Source organism: Ornithodoros turicata, unplaced genomic scaffold (assembly GCF_037126465.1).
Source record: "Ornithodoros turicata isolate Travis unplaced genomic scaffold, ASM3712646v1 ctg00001150.1, whole genome shotgun sequence".
Lineage (NCBI taxonomy): Eukaryota > Metazoa > Arthropoda > Arachnida > Ixodida > Argasidae > Ornithodoros > Ornithodoros turicata.
Window position 1 is genome coordinate 78663 of NW_026999480.1, and position 15774 is coordinate 94436.

A 15774-nucleotide genomic window follows, 5' to 3' on the forward strand; every position below is an offset into this window, starting at 1 on the left:
TCTTAAGTGCTCCAGTAGGCGGGCAACGCGGCTGCCTGAAATGAGACGAGGATCATCCCCCATCACCGCCTCGGGCTCGCCGTTCTCAGCTGGCAGTTTGTCGTTAACCTCTCCAGCGTCAACATATAAAGTCGTGGAGAAGCTGGCACTACCAAGTGAAAGGGGACGACCCGGGCCATCAGACGAGTGCTTGGTCGTATTTATCGCGTCATACCCAAGGTCCGTTTGCCGAACGTCTGGGATGAGGTGCCCGGGTTTATGTCGTAGCCGTGCTCAAATTCCTGGTTTCTTAAGTGCTCCAGTAGGCGGGCAACGCGGCTGCCTGAAATGAGACGAGGATCATCCCCCATCACCGCCTCGGGCTCGCCGTTCTCAGCTGGCAGTTTGTCGTTAACCTCTCCAGCGTCAACATATAAAGTCGTGGAGAAGCTGGCACTACCAAGTGAAAGAGGACGACCCGGGCCATCAGACGAGTGCTTGGTCGTATTTATCGCGTCATACCCAAGGTTCGTTTGCCGAACGTCTGGGATGAGGTGCCCGGGTTTATGTCGTAGCCGTGCTCAAATTCCTGGTTTCTTAAGTGCTCCAGTAGGCGGGCAACGCGGCTGCCTGAAATGAGACGAGGATCATCCCCCATCACCGCCTCGGGCTCGCCGTTCTCAGCTGGCAGTTTGTCGTTAACCTCTCCAGCGTCAACATATAAAGTCGTGGAGAAGCTGGCACTACCAAGTGAAAGAGGACGACACGGGCCATCAAACGAGTGCTTGGTCGTATTTATCGCGTGATACCCTAGGCCCGTTTGCCGAACGGCTGGGATGAGGCGCCCGGGTTTATGTCGTAGCAGTGCTCAAATTCCTGGTTTCTTAAGTGCTCCAGTAGGCGGGCAACGCGGCTGCCTGAAATGAGACGAGGATCATCCCCCATCACCGCCTCGGGCTCGCCGTTCTCAGCTGGCAGTTTGTCGTTAACCTCTCCAGCGTCAACATATAAAGTCGTGGAGAAGCTGGCACTACCAAGTGAAAGAGGACGACCCGGGCCATCAGACGAGTGCTTGGTCGTATTTATCGCGTCATACCCAAGGCCCGTTTGCCGAACGTCTGGGATGAGGCGCCCGGGTTTATGTCGTAGCCGTGCTCAGATTCCTGGTTTCTTAAGTGCTCCAGTAGGCGGGCAACGCGGCTGCCTCAAATGAGACGAGGATCATCCCCCATCACCGCCTCGGGCTCGCCGTTCTCAGCTGGCAGTTTGTCGTTAACCTCTCCAGCGTCAACATATAAAGTCGTGGAGAAGCTGGCACTACCAAGTGAAAGAGGACGACCCGGGCCATCAGACGAGTGCTTGGTCGTATTTATCGCGTCATACTGTAGGCCCGTTTGCCGAACGTCTGGGATGAGGCGCCCGGGTTTATGTCGTAGCCGTGCTCAAATTCCTGGTTTCTTATGTGCTCCGGTAGGCGGGCAACGCGGCTGCCGAAATGAGACGAGGATCATCCCCCATCACCGCCTCGGGCTCGCCGTTCTCAGCTGGCAGTTTGTCGTTAACCTCTCCAGCGTCAACATATAAAGTCGTGGAGAAGCTGGCACTACCAAGTGAAAGAGGACGACCCGGGCCATCAGACGAGTGCTTGGTCGTATTTATCGCGTCATACCGTAGGCCCGTTTGCCGAACGTCTGGGATGAGGCGCCCGGGTTTATGTCGTAGCCGTGCTCAGATTCCTGGTTTCTTAAGTGCTCCAGTAGGCGGGCAACGCGGCTGCCTCAAATGAGACGAGGATCATCCCCCATCACCGCCTCGGGCTCGCCGTTCTCAGCTGGCAGTTTGTCGTTAACCTCTCCAGCGTCAACATATAAAGTCGTGGAGAAGCTGGCACTACCAAGTGAAAGAGGACGACCCGGGCCATCAGACGAGTGCTAGGTCGTATTTATCGCGTCATACCGTAGGCCCGTTTGCCGAACGTCTGGGCTGAGGCGCCCGGGTTTATGTCGTAGCCGTGCTCAAATTCCTGGTTTCTTAAGTGCTCCGGTAGGCGGGCAACGCGGCTGCCCGAAATGAGACGAGGATCATCCCCCATCACCGCCTCGGGCTCGCCGTTCTCAGCTGGCAGTTTGTCGTTAACCTCTCCAGCGTCAACATATAAAGTCGTGGAGAAGCTGGCACTACCAAGTGAAAGAGGACGACCCGGGCCATCAGACGAGTGCTAGGTCGTATTTATCGCGTCATACCGTAGGCCCGTTTGCCGAACGTCTGGGATGAGGCGCCCGGGTTTATGTCGTAGCCGTGCTCAAATTCCTAGTTTCTTAAGTGCTCCAGTAGGCGGGCAACGCGGCTGCGTGAAATGAGACGAGGATCATCCCCCATCACCGCCTCGGGCTCGCCGTTCTCAGCTGGCAGTTTGTCGTTAACCTCTCCAGCGTCAACATATAAAGTCGTGGAGAAGCTGTCACTACCAAGTGAAAGAGGACGACCCGGGCCATCAGACGAGTGCTTGGTCGTATTTATCGCGTCATACTGTAGGCCCGTTTGCCGAACGTCTGGGATGAGGCGCCCGGGTTTATGTCGTAGCCGTGCTCAAATTCCTGGTTTCTTAAGTGCTCCGGTAGGCGGGCAACGCGGCTGCCCGAAATGAGACGAGGATCGTCCCCCATCACCGCCTCGGGCTCGCCGTTCTCAGCTGGCAGTTTGTCGTTAACCTCTCCAGCGTCAACATATAAAGTCGTGGAGAAGCTGGCACTACCAAGTGAAAGAGGACGACCCGGGCCATCAGACGAGTGCTTGGTCGTATTTATCGCGTCATACCCAAGGCCCGTTTGCCGAACGTCTGGGATGAGGCGCCCGGGTTTATGTCGTAGCCGTGCTCAAATTCCTAGTTTCTTAAGTGCTCCAGTAGGCGGGCAACGCGGCTGCCTGAAATGAGACGAGGATCATTCTCCATCACCGCCTCGGGCTCGCCGTTCTCAGCTGGCAGTTTGTCGTTAACCTCTCCAGCGTCAACATATAAAGTCGTGGAGAAGCTGGCACTACCAAGTGAAAGAGGACGACCCGGGCCATCAGACGAGTGCTTGGTCGTATTTATCGCGTCATACCCAAGGCCCGTTTGCCGAACGTCTGGGATGAGGCGCCCGGGTTTATGTCGTAGCCGTGCTCAGATTCCTGGTTTCTTAAGTGCTCCAGTAGGCGGGCAACGCGGCTGCCTCAAATGAGACGAGGATCATCCCCCATCACCGCCTCGGGCTCGCCGTTCTCAGCTGGCAGTTTGTCGTTAACCTCTCCAGCGTCAACATATAAAGTCGTGGAGAAGCTGGCACTACCAAGTGAAAGAGGACGACCCGGGCCATCAGACGAGTGCTAGGTCGTATTTATCGCGTCATACCGTAGGCCCGTTTGCCGAACGTCTGGGATGAGGCGCCCGGGTTTATGTCGTAGCCGTGCTCAAATTCCTAGTTTCTTAAGTGCTCCAGTAGGCGGGCAACGCGGCTGCGTGAAATGAGACGAGGATCATCCCCCATCACCGCCTCGGGCTCGCCGTTCTCAGCTGGCAGTTTGTCATTCACCTCTCCAGCGTCAACATATAAAGTCGTGGAGAAGCTGGCACTACCAAGTGAAAGAGGACGACCCGGGCCATCAGACGAGTGCTTGGTCGTATTTATCGCGTCATACTGTAGGCCCGTTTGCCGAACGTCTGGGATGAGGCGCCCGGGTTTATGTCGTAGCCGTGCTCAAATTCCTGGTTTCTTAAGTGCTCCGGTAGGCGGGCAACGCGGCTGCCCGAAATGAGACGAGGATCATCCCCCATCACCGCCTCGGGCTCGCCGTTCTCAGCTGGCAGTTTGTCGTTAACCTCTCCAGCGTCAACATATAAAGTCGTGGAGAAGCTGGCACTACCAAGTGAAAGAGGACGACCCGGGCCATCAGACGAGTGCTTGGTCGTATTTATCGCGTCATACCCAAGGCCCGTTTGCCGAACGTCTGGGATGAGGCGCCCGGGTTTATGTCGTAGCCGTGCTCAGATTCCTGGTTTCTTAAGTGCTCCAGTAGGCGGGCAACGCGGCTGCCTCAAATGAGACGAGGATCATCCCCCATCACCGCCTCGGGCTCGCCGTTCTCATCTGGCAGTTTGTCGTTAACCTCTCCAGCGTCAACATATAAAGTCGTGGAGAAGCTGGCACTACCAAGTGAAAGAGGACGACCCGGGCCATCAGACGAGTGCTAGGTCGTATTTATCGCGTCATACCGTAGGCCCGTTTGCCGAACGTCTGGGATGAGGCGCCCGGGTTTATGTCGTAGCCGTGCTCAAATTCCTAGTTTCTTAAGTGCTCCAGTAGGCGGGCAACGCGGCTGCGTGAAATGAGACGAGGATCATCCCCCATCACCGCCTCGGGCTCGCCGTTCTCAGCTGGCAGTTTGTCATTCACCTCTCCAGCGTCAACATATAAAGTCGTGGAGAAGCTGGCACTACCAAGTGAAAGAGGACGACACGGGCCATCAGACGAGTGCTTGGTCGTATTTATCGCGTCATACTGTAGGCCCGTTTGCCGAACGTCTGGGATGAGGCGCCCGGGTTTATGTCGTAGCCGTGCTCAAATTCCTGGTTTCTTAAGTGCTCCGGTAGGCGGGCAACGCGGCTGCCGAAATGAGACGAGGATCATCCCCCATCACCGCCTCGGGCTCGCCGTTCTCAGCTGGCAGTTTGTCGTTCACCTCTCCAGCGTCAACATATAAAGTCGTGGAGAAGCTGGCACTACCAAGTGAAAGAGGACGACACGGGCCATCAAACGAGTGCTTGGTCGTATTTATCGCGTCATACCCTAGGACCGTTTGCCGAACGGCTGGGATGACGCGCCCGGGTTTATGTCGTAGCCGTGCTCAAATTCCTGGTTTCTTAAGTGCTCCGGTAGGCGGGCAACGCGGCTGCCCGAAATGAGACGAGGATCATCCCCCATCACCGCCTGGGGCTCGCCGTTCTCAGCTGGCAGTTTGTCGTTCACCTCTCCAGCGTCAACATATAAAGTCGTGGAGAAGCTGGCACTACCAAGTGAAAGAGGACGACACGGGCCATCAAACGAGTGCTTGGTCGTATTTATCGCGTCATACCCTAGGACCGTTTGCCGAACGGCTGGGATGACGCGCCCGGGTTTATGTCGTAGCCGTGCTCAAATTCCTGGTTTCTTAAGTGCTCCGGTAGGCGGGCAACGCGGCTGCCCGAAATGAGACGAGGATCATCCCCCATCACCGCCTCGGGCTCGCCGTTCTCAGCTGGCAGTTTGTCGTTAACCTCTCCAGCGTCAACATATAAAGTCGTGGAGAAGCTGGCACTACCAAGTGAAAGAGGACGACCCGGGCCATCAGACGAGTGCTAGGTCGTATTTATCGCGTCATACCGTAGGCCCGTTTGCCGAACGTCTGGGATGAGGCGCCCGGGTTTATGTCGTAGCCGTGCTCAAATTCCTAGTTTCTTAAGTGCTCCAGTAGGCGGGCAACGCGGCTGCGTGAAATGAGACGAGGATCATCCCCCATCACCGCCTCGGGCTCGCCGTTCTCAGCTGGCAGTTTGTCGTTAACCTCTCCAGCGTCAACATATAAAGTCGTGGAGAAGCTGGCACTACCAAGTGAAAGAGGACGACCCGGGCCATCAGACGAGTGCTAGGTCGTATTTATCTCGTCATACCGTAGGCCCGTTTGCCGAACGTCTGGGATGAGGCGCCCAGGTTTATGTCGTAGCCGTGCTCAAATTCCTAGTTTCTTAAGTGCTCCAGTAGGCGGGCAACGCGGCTGCGTGAAATGAGACGAGGATCATCCCCCATCACCGCCTCGGGCTCGCCGTTCTCAGCTGGCAGTTTGTCGTTAACCTCTCCAGCGTCAACATATAAAGTCGTGGAGAAGCTGGCACTACCAAGTGAAAGAGGACGACCCGGGCCATCAGACGAGTGCTAGGTCGTATTTATCGCGTCATACCGTAGGCCCGTTTGCCGAACGTCTGGGATGAGGCGCCCGGGTTTATGTCGTAGCCGTGCTCAAATTCCTAGTTTCTTAAGTGCTCCAGTAGGCGGGCAACGCGGCTGCGTGAAATGAGACGAGGATCATCCCCCATCACCGCCTCGGGCTCGCCGTTCTCAGCTGGCAGTTTGTCGTTAACCTCTCCAGCGTCAACATATAAAGTCGTGGAGAAGCTGGCACTACCAAGTGAAAGAGGACGACACGGGCCATCAAACGAGTGCTTGGTCGTATTTATCGCGTCATACCCTAGGCCCGTTTGCCGAACGGCTGGGATGAGGCGCCCGGGTTTATGTCGTAGCCGTGCTCAAATTGCTGTTTTTTTAAGTGCTCCAGTAGGCGGGCAACGCGGCTGCCTGAAATGAGACGAGGATCATCCCCCATCACCGCCTCGGGCTCGCCGTTCTCAGCTGGCAGTTTGTCGTTAACCTCTCCAGCGTCAACATATAAAGTCGTGGAGAAGCTGGCACTACCAAGTGAAAGAGGACGACCCGGGCCATCAGACGAGTGCTAGGTCGTATTTATCGCGTCACACCGTAGGCCCGTTTGCCGAACGTCTGGGATGAGGCGCCCGGGTTTATGTCGTAGCCGTGCTCAAATTCCTGTTTTTTTAAGTGCTCCAGTAGGCGGGCAACGCGGCTGCCTGAAATGAGACGAGGATCATCCCCCATCACCGCCTCGGGCTCGCCGTTCTCAGCTGGCAGTTTGTCGTTAACCTCTCCAGCGTCAACATATAAAGTCGTGGAGAAGCTGGCACTACCAAGTGAAAGAGGACGACCCGGGCCATCAGACGAGTGCTTGGTCGTATTTATCGCGTCATACCCTAGGCCCGTTTGCCGAACGTCTGGGATGAGGCGCCCGGGTTTATGTCGTAGCTGTGCTCAAATTCCTGGTTTCTCAAGTGCTCCAGTAGGCGGGCAACGCGGCTGCCTGAAATGAGACGAGGATCATCCCCCATCACCGCCTCGGGCTCGCCGTTCTCAGCTGGCAGTTTGTCGTTAACCTCTCCAGCGTCAACATATAAAGTCGTGGAGAAGCTGGCACTACCAAGTGAAAGAGGACGACCCGGGCCATCAGACGAGTGCTAGGTCGTATTTATCGCGTCACACCGTAGGCCCGTTTGCCGAACGTCTGGGATGAGGCGCCCGGGTTTATGTCGTAGCTGTGCTCAAATTCCTGGTTTCTCAAGTGCTCCAGTAGGCGGGCAACGCGGCTGCCTGAAATGAGACGAGGATCATCCCCCATCACCGCCTCGGGCTCGCCGTTCTCAGCTGGCAGTTTGTCGTTAACCTCTCCAGCGTCAACATATAAAGTCGTGGAGAAGCTGGCACTACCAAGTGAAAGAGGACGACCCGGGCCATCAGACGAGTGCTAGGTCGTATTTATCGCGTCACACCGTAGGCCCGTTTGCCGAACGTCTGGGATGAGGCGCCCGGGTTTATGTCGTAGCCGTGCTCAAATTCCTGTTTTTTTAAGTGCTCCAGTAGGCGGGCAACGCGGCTGCCTGAAATGAGACGAGGATCATCCCCCATCACCGCCTCGGGCTCGCCGTTCTCAGCTGGCAGTTTGTCGTTAACCTCTCCAGCGTCAACATATAAAGTCGTGGAGAAGCTGGCACTACCAAGTGAAAGAGGACGACCCGGGCCATCAGACGAGTGCTTGGTCGTATTTATCGCGTCATACCCTAGGCCCGTTTGCCGAACGTCTGGGATGAGGCGCCCGGGTTTATGTCGTAGCTGTGCTCAAATTCCTGGTTTCTCAAGTGCTCCAGTAGGCGGGCAACGCGGCTGCCTGAAATGAGACGAGGATCATCCCCCATCACCGCCTCGGGCTCGCCGTTCTCAGCTGGCAGTTTGTCGTTAACCTCTCCAGCGTCAACATATAAAGTCGTGGAGAAGCTAGCAAGTCGAACAAAACGACCGATCCGATGTCGCTCATGCGCATTACTTGCGATACGAGAGTGCTGCTTCTGCGGCGCTGTCGGCCTGCTCGTTCCCCTCGACACCACAATGGGCTGGAACCCACTGGAGAACTAACCTGTGGCCTGCTGCGTAGACAGTGTGGTAAGTCATTAACACATCTGTGACCAAGGGTGCGGATGGGCCTCGTATGCCGGAATTTTCAATAGCCTGAAATGCAGACTTGGAGTCCGTGAAGACTGCCCATTTTCGCGGGGTAAAATCAGCTATGTGTTGTAGAAAGAAAAGGATGGCATAGAGTTCCGCAGCTGTTGAGAAGGTTGGATGTGAAACGTGTCGCCCTTGTACTACGCCTTCGGATGGTATGACGAATGCTGAGGCGGACTTGTTGGTTCGGGATGCGGCATCTGTATACAGGGTGTTCAAAATTAAGCGTTCACGAGCGCTACGCAAACACAGCAGCGATGACGGGAAACCGGATAATACCTTTACGCTACTTGTGTAAGAAACAGGTGCTGCTAATTATGTAGCACCTGTTTCTTACTCAAGGAACGGAAAAAATAGCACCAGTTTTCTTTTGTTCGCCTATTTATAAAGTGCTAGTGAAAGCTTAATTTTGAACACCCTGTATGCTGCCGTGAACGAAGAAAACTTCTCGTCTACCGGAGCATGAAAATGGGCTCGAAGGACTTGAGGGGGAACCTGATCTCTTCTTTCCAGAAGGCCCCGCCGCAACCATTTCATCCTGCCATTTGCCAGACAAGGCATCCCTCTCTCCTTACCGTCCTTACACTCCTTCGGAGCCTCACACACGGAGAAATGGATCCCCGAAGTGGCGTCCAGCGTCGTCGCCTTCCTAGATACCTGCGGCCGCTTTTGAGTCGCCAGGCCTGAGTAGCCTGACCACCTAACCCTCACCACCATCCCCGTCCCCGTCTCTACAACGCCCCCCCCCCCGGAACTATACTCCCCTATCATACTCCTGGCCAATCGCCCTGTATGCATAAGGGCCATATCCTTTGTGGCTGAAGAAGAAGAAGTTCCACCGGCGCGGTTCCATCATCGCCGGTCGGGGCTCATGTAGAGGAAGACCATCGTCCTCTACATTTGGTGACCCGATGATAGGACGTTGTGCGCAGCCTAGTGGTGCCGAGGAGGGAAGCGAAAGCGGTGAAGAGCTGGCTTTCGAACTGCCGCCCTCGGTCAGTTGTGATTTGGGATGGTACGCCAAAACGCGATATCCACATAGACAAGAAGGTGGCGGCGACAGTTTCGGCTGGCATGTCCGGCATGGGGAACGCCTCTGCCCATCGAGTGTAACGGTCCACGGCGGTGAGGAGATAGCGATTGCCGGAGGACGGGGGCAGCGGTCCCACTATGTCCAGGTGGACCATGTCGAAGCGGGCGTCGGGCAGAGCGGAACGTCCTAGTGGGGTCACAGTGTGGAGGTGAGTTTTCGATCTTCCTTATCGCCGCTCCGCGTCTGAGGGGGGAGCACTGTAGCGGGCCGTGGACAACGACAAAGATGGCCACGCGCCTGGAGCACCTGCCTCAGGTCCACCGGCGCGGCCATGGAGATAGGCCACTGTCATCGCCTCTCCGTGGCATACCATCATCGCCGGTCGGGGCTCATGTAGAGGAAGACCATCGTCCTCTACAGAATAATGGTCCGACTGGGAGCTCACAAACTTTTATACACAGCGGCGAACATTGTAGAAAGCGCGCGTCGGTGGAGAGGAGGAAATACAGAACCCAGGCAGCTCAATGTACTGAAAGTTGAATACAATAGGGGTTGGCCACCTAGGGGTGGAAGACCTTGAACAGACTCTTGAAACTAAGGAACATTGATAAGACACGTACCGTCCACCCCTATTGCACCCGACTTTTAGTACAATGTGCTGCTTGGGAGGCCTCTCCGAGCTCGTCGGCCCGTCCTTGATTGATGCGAGCGGAGGAGCAGATGCTTCCAGAAGGATCGCTTGCAATGTAGCGCGACGTGTCACAGGCCCCAGCCCGTCGTTCGACGCCTCGTTGCCTGTTGTTGTTGCGTGTGGTCGCCCCAAAGAAGATACGTGGCAATATTACTTTGGTTGCCGTATATTTGGTTCGTATGAAAGCGTCTCCGAGCGTCTCCTATGAAAGCGTCGTCCCGCTAGAGAGTATGACACCCTGACGGGTCCGGCGGACGGGTATAGACAAGAGTGTAGTCGAAGTCACTTTAAGTGTTCGTTGCATCGATTCAAATCAGCTTGCTGCTACAGAGTGCCTGTCTCGGCCGTAACGTTCACTGTCTCTATTACGCATTATCGCTATGTAGTATGTATAATGCACCGACACGCCGAAATAACTATACGGACTTCAACATCGCTGATGAATTAGTTTCATTTCTGTTCCATTAACTTGAATAGTAACAGTTCAACTTCTGATTAGTTTTGCAACCTCTGACTCTTAATTGCGTGACAGCGAAAATAGGTGAGGATAGTGAAATAGCGAATTAGAAAATAGTGAAATTTTGAGGCAAATATATCGGAATGCAGAGGTAATCACATACTGAGGGCACAAGATATCGATCCATAGTATATAAATGGTAGTGGTAAATAGTTTAGTTAACTAGTTATCCTTTCTCGCTGTTACTTTTGTTTTGAGTCGCAACTTTGGCCCCATATTATCATTCACCCTAATTTATTTGTCCTTATTCTCGTCCTGGTTTTTTTTCATGCCATTGTGCACAGCTTGAACATAGGTGTCCATTGTCAAGATTCGACGCCGAGACCACTTTCGTGATGGCTCCGTGCGTTCTTCTCGCCTTATCAGTCGTTTTCGTGCCGGCGGCATACAAGAGCAGACCGGCACATAATCAATCAATCAATCATCAAGAGCAGACCTTATCTAGCCAAGAGGCCGTGAAATACAGCGTTTGCAACAGGTTCTGAAAATAGATAAGCACCCTCATTGCATTGAACACTTTGGAAGCCGCCATTTCTTAGTATTATTATTTTTTTATTGCATTTTAGCGCCGCGAAGCAACAGTGGCTATGAGCGGCGTACAGATGTGGACAGACGGAGAGAGGACAGCAGGAAGGAGTGGGGGATTAGTATGCGTCCTGGGCCGACTTCTGGGGGAACTGTGCCGACATTCGTCTGGAAAGTCTTCGGAAAACCCAGGAAAAACCTAAGACAGCACAGCCGGTGGTAGGATTCGAACCCACCACCTCCCAGTCTACAGCACGACCTTTGTTACCACCAACGAGCCTTAACCCACTCAGCCATGCCGCGAGACAATCCAAAGACACCTGTACGGCGAACAGGCCGCAACAACTGGAGAGGAGGATTGCTCGTGATTGGCGGACGAAGTTCTCACGTGATCAACTTAAACCAGACGTCACTAAACCAGTGGCTAAGTGGGACTGGTGAATACGGGAAATTAACTTTAAGGAGAACAATATGGCTATATTTTCTCCTGAAATTCAAAAATCATTTAATTTGTTTTTCATTAAACAAAGGTATCATATGCTGATTCGAAACAATTTGCTGTACGTTGTTTTTTCCTGGTGGACAGGGGGGGACGAAACAATTTGCTCTACGTTGTTTTTTCCTCGTTGTTTAGACCTTTTTTTAAAGAAATGATTGGAAAGATTGGAGTTCCGTAAGATTCGAAGAACTTTCCTTGGTAACGATTTCAAATTCGGAACCATTTGGATTCATCCCATCTCTAATATGAATGCGTAGTCCTAAATAGTTTATAGTTACCTATTTATCCTTTCTCACCATTAGTTTGCTTTTTGAGTCTTAAGTTTGGCCCAATATTATCATTCACTCTAATTTACTTGTTGTTGCTATTGTCGTCGTTGTTTCACGTCGTTGTGCGAACTTTGAATGTTGGTGTCTTTTATAAAACATTCATCGATAGACCACTCTCGAGTGGAATTGCTCTTCATGGCTTCGTGCGTTCTTATCGCCTTATCAGTTGTTTTCGTGCCGGCGGGACCCAAGAGGAGACCTTATCTAGCGAAGAGGCCATGAAACACGCCGTTTGCAACAGGTTCTGAGAATAGATAAGCACCATCATTGCATCAAAGACTTTGGAAGCCGCCGTGTTATTTTTTCTATTATTTCCCGACAACTCTCGAGTGGAATTGCTCTTCATGGCTTCGTGCGTTCTTATCGCCATATCAGTTGTTTTCGTGCCGGCGGGACCCAAGAGGAGACCTTATCTAGCGAAGAGGCCATGAAACACGCCGTTTCCAACAGGTTCTGAGAATAGATAAGCACCATAATTGCATCAAAGACTTTGGAAGCCGCCGTGTTATTTTTTCTATTATTTCCTGACAACTCTTTAAGACAACAGCTGCCATTACGGGGAACAGACGGCGACAACTAGAGAGGAGGATTGCACATTTTTACTGGTTTTAACAAGAGAGAGGACAGTAGGACTGGCTAGAATGTCTGTTTAGTTTATTAATATATCTGCATCGTCGAAGACTTTAGAGCAGCGAGGAATGAATTTACGAAACAAAAGGAAACACATCTTGCACGCGCATGACATGCGTGCATACAGATATAAATGGATGCATGTAAACAGACTCTAGTTGTACGATAACATAATCAGAAAACAAAGCGCTATTCGATTTACAGACAACATTCTTTGACAAACTCTTCCATCGTGATGTAGTGCAGTTGAAGGAAGACGTCTGTTCTGAAGTCATATTCTCCAAGTTGTCTCGAATGATGGACTACAGAAGACATATTGTAGGGAGAAGCAAATGCCCGGAAGGTTTTAATGCAGTTCCATTATAATACCCACTCTACAAACATATTTATGTCGAATATCATCACTTAATCATCATTTCAGGAACATTTCCGTCGTAAATAATACAGAGACAAAGCAAATATGGCGTCACCATTTCGAACGTTCTCCATTGGAGCATTCTACAAACGAATAACTTTCGTGTGGGTAGCGTTAACTTTACAATTTATAATCTCCTTCGCATTACCGTCTATTTCGGACTCGTGCCTTATGCGAAATTCGTCTCGATATTTTATCGGCCAAATCGAGCACATCGACTCATTCCAATCTTCCCTATAACGCCAAAGGAGCTGCAAAGCTGTTTGCCTTCTATAGTCCAGGAAGGGAAGAACAGAGTTGCATAAGGTCTGGGAAGACAACAGGGATTGTACCAAAGAGATTACATAATGTCTTCAATCCAGAAATTTAAAGAAAAAGGCTTAAAATGGAATCTCGCCCTTACTATGGGGGAAAGTGGCAACAATATCCTCTCCTCTATTAAATTTCACCCGCATTATACCACCTTCATTTACTAAGATACTCGCTCCAAAGCAACCATATGTGATGACGTCATCTCTGCTCTCTCAAATAAAGCATAGACTATGAATGTGAGATCACCACTTTCTACACTACTATACTTAAAAGAAATCCAGAGTGAGGTGAGGTCCCCGATGCGTATATTTTTCACTATTTATGCTGCGTTGTAGCGTTTCACTGTGTAGTTGCGATGTTTTTAATGTTCTCACAGGGTTCGCAAATTATTTTTTATCAACTCTATAGCGTATTTTTAGAAGCGGAATTTTCTTGCGTTTATCTTCCCTGATCCTGCAACTCCTCTGCGACTCATAATGTATTAATCTGTATCGTCACAGTAAATAACGTATGCTGCGTCCGGAAGGTGATTACTTAAAACCCCCAGGGATCACCGCGGAGCGTGCCCTTGCTTCTCCTCGGATTAATATAAATCGCCACTCTCACCGATGGTCGCTCAGAATTCCCACCTATTTGCGCCGTCTGACTTTTTTTTTCCTTTTTCGGTGGGCGTGTTACGGTTAATTCAAATGTTCCTTATTGATGTTACTATCCCTAAATATCTGCGTAGTTTGCCCAGCATTGCCCGCCCTCTTATCGTCTCACGCGATGTGTAGCATCCGCAGTGGGGAACAATCTCACTTGCCATTCCTTCTCGTGTCTGGTGGTGCCTTTCTGAACAATTGCTGTCGGCTTTTTCTCATAGTTCGTTAAATAAAGTGTAAGTTTAATGATGTCCTCGCTAGGAAAAGTCACCTTAGGTGGTCCGCAGGTACAAAAACAACTGATAAGACGATGAGAACCCATGAAGGCATCACGTGAAGTACCCTCTCGACCCTTATCTGTTTCTTAGTCACCGTGCAGTGATTGTAAGTAAGTGTTGCTCACATAGGGTATAAGAGTTTGTAATATATAATATTTTTCCCTTCTAGCTTAATTAATGCATATTATGATACACGTTGTTATATTTGTGCAGTTTTGTTATGTATAAGGTATTACAATTGTGACGGTCATTCATTAAAATAAACGTAATATCCACGTGAAGGTTGTGTCTACCAACAAGATGGCTACGGGCGGTTGTTTTTACAGCGGTTCTTATGAGCGGTGGAATTAAAGCTCAAGAATATTACAGACATGGGAGGGGGGCATTTAAAAGATTACGGACAGTTTATGAGATCTCTTACAGTTGATGAGCATGACCTTATAAACGTCTTTTGTTGCCAGAATATTTAGCGCAATTGTTATAATCTTTTTTATATGTGTTTATTTGAAGTCCGTGTGAGCGCCGCGAAGCAACAGTGGCTATGAGCGGTGTACAGACGCGAACAAATGGAGAGAGGACAGCAGGAAGGAGTTGGGGACAGGTGGATTAATGTGCATCCTGGGCCAACTTCAGGGAGAACTGTGGGGGACATTCTTCTGTTAAGTCTTCGTAAAACACAGGGAAAACGTCAGACAGCAGAGCCGGTGACAAGATTCGAACCCGTGTCACGTCCCAGTCTCGGCGTAGCAAAGTGATCATCCTAACCACTATGCCACGGGAGCTGGTTTTGGTATTATTCCACTCTTAAAGTAGACATCGGCAGGGAGAAGCAAATACCCGGATAAGGTTATTATAATACCCACTCTACAAACAAATTTATGTTGAATACCATCACTTCATCATCATTTCAGGAACATTTCCCTCGTAAATCATACCGAGACCAGGCAAATCTGGCGTCACCATTTCGAACCTTCTTCATTCGAGCATTCTACAAACGAATAACCTTCGTGTGGGTAGCGCTAACATTAAAATTTATAATTTATAATCTCCTTCGCATTACCATCTATTTCGGACTTGTGCCTTATGCGAACATCGTCTAAGGCAGATTGACTCACTCGAATCTTCCCTATAACACCAGAGGAGCTGCAAATCTGTTTGCCTTCTATAGTCCAGAAGGGGTAGAACAGAGGTGCATAGAGTCTGGGAAGACATCAGGAATTTTACCAAAGAGATTACATAATGCCTTCAATCCAGGAATTTAAAGAAAAAGGCTTAAACGGGAATCTCGCCCTCACTGTGGGGGAAAGTGGCAACAATATCCTCTCCTCTATAAAATTTCACCTGCATCATACCACCTTCATTTACTAAGAAACTTCCCCCAAAGCAACCATACGCGATGACGTCATCTCTGCTCTCTCAATCATAGCACAAACTATGAATGTGAGTTCACCACATTCTGTACTACATTTACTTAAAAGATATCGTATACCGAAGCATGCTATACTATTATACTATACTATTTTACTACTTAAGCCACCATTCAACATTTACGTGCTGCTTGTACGTAGTGATGTAACTCTATTCCTTCTGTCTTACTCTAAACCCACATTCCCACACCAGGAGGTGACACTTACTCGCACGACAAACAAACGCGCGGTGAAAGATAACGCCTTATCTGCCTTCCACATAAGCAGGTTTCCCATAAGCGTCCCTCCAGACCCCGCCAGGTTACCGATGGATCTCCAACTCTACAAGTAAACATCACTGGAAGTCCAGAGTAAGGT

At 51.0% G+C, this 15774-nt stretch overlaps 1 protein-coding gene across 3 annotated transcripts in view; it reads left to right on the plus strand.

The window, feature by feature from the left end:
• Positions 1 to 15665: 15665 nt before the first annotated feature.
• The window catches only part of LOC135376561 (uncharacterized), a 34977-nt gene continuing 34868 nt past the window's right edge, over positions 15666 to 15774 (plus strand). For all 3 annotated transcript variants that reach the window (XM_064609094.1, XM_064609097.1, XM_064609095.1), the window contains exon 1: positions 15666 to 15772. The gene's annotated coding sequence lies outside the window, so the exon portion shown is untranslated. The remainder of the gene's footprint in view (positions 15773 to 15774) is intronic.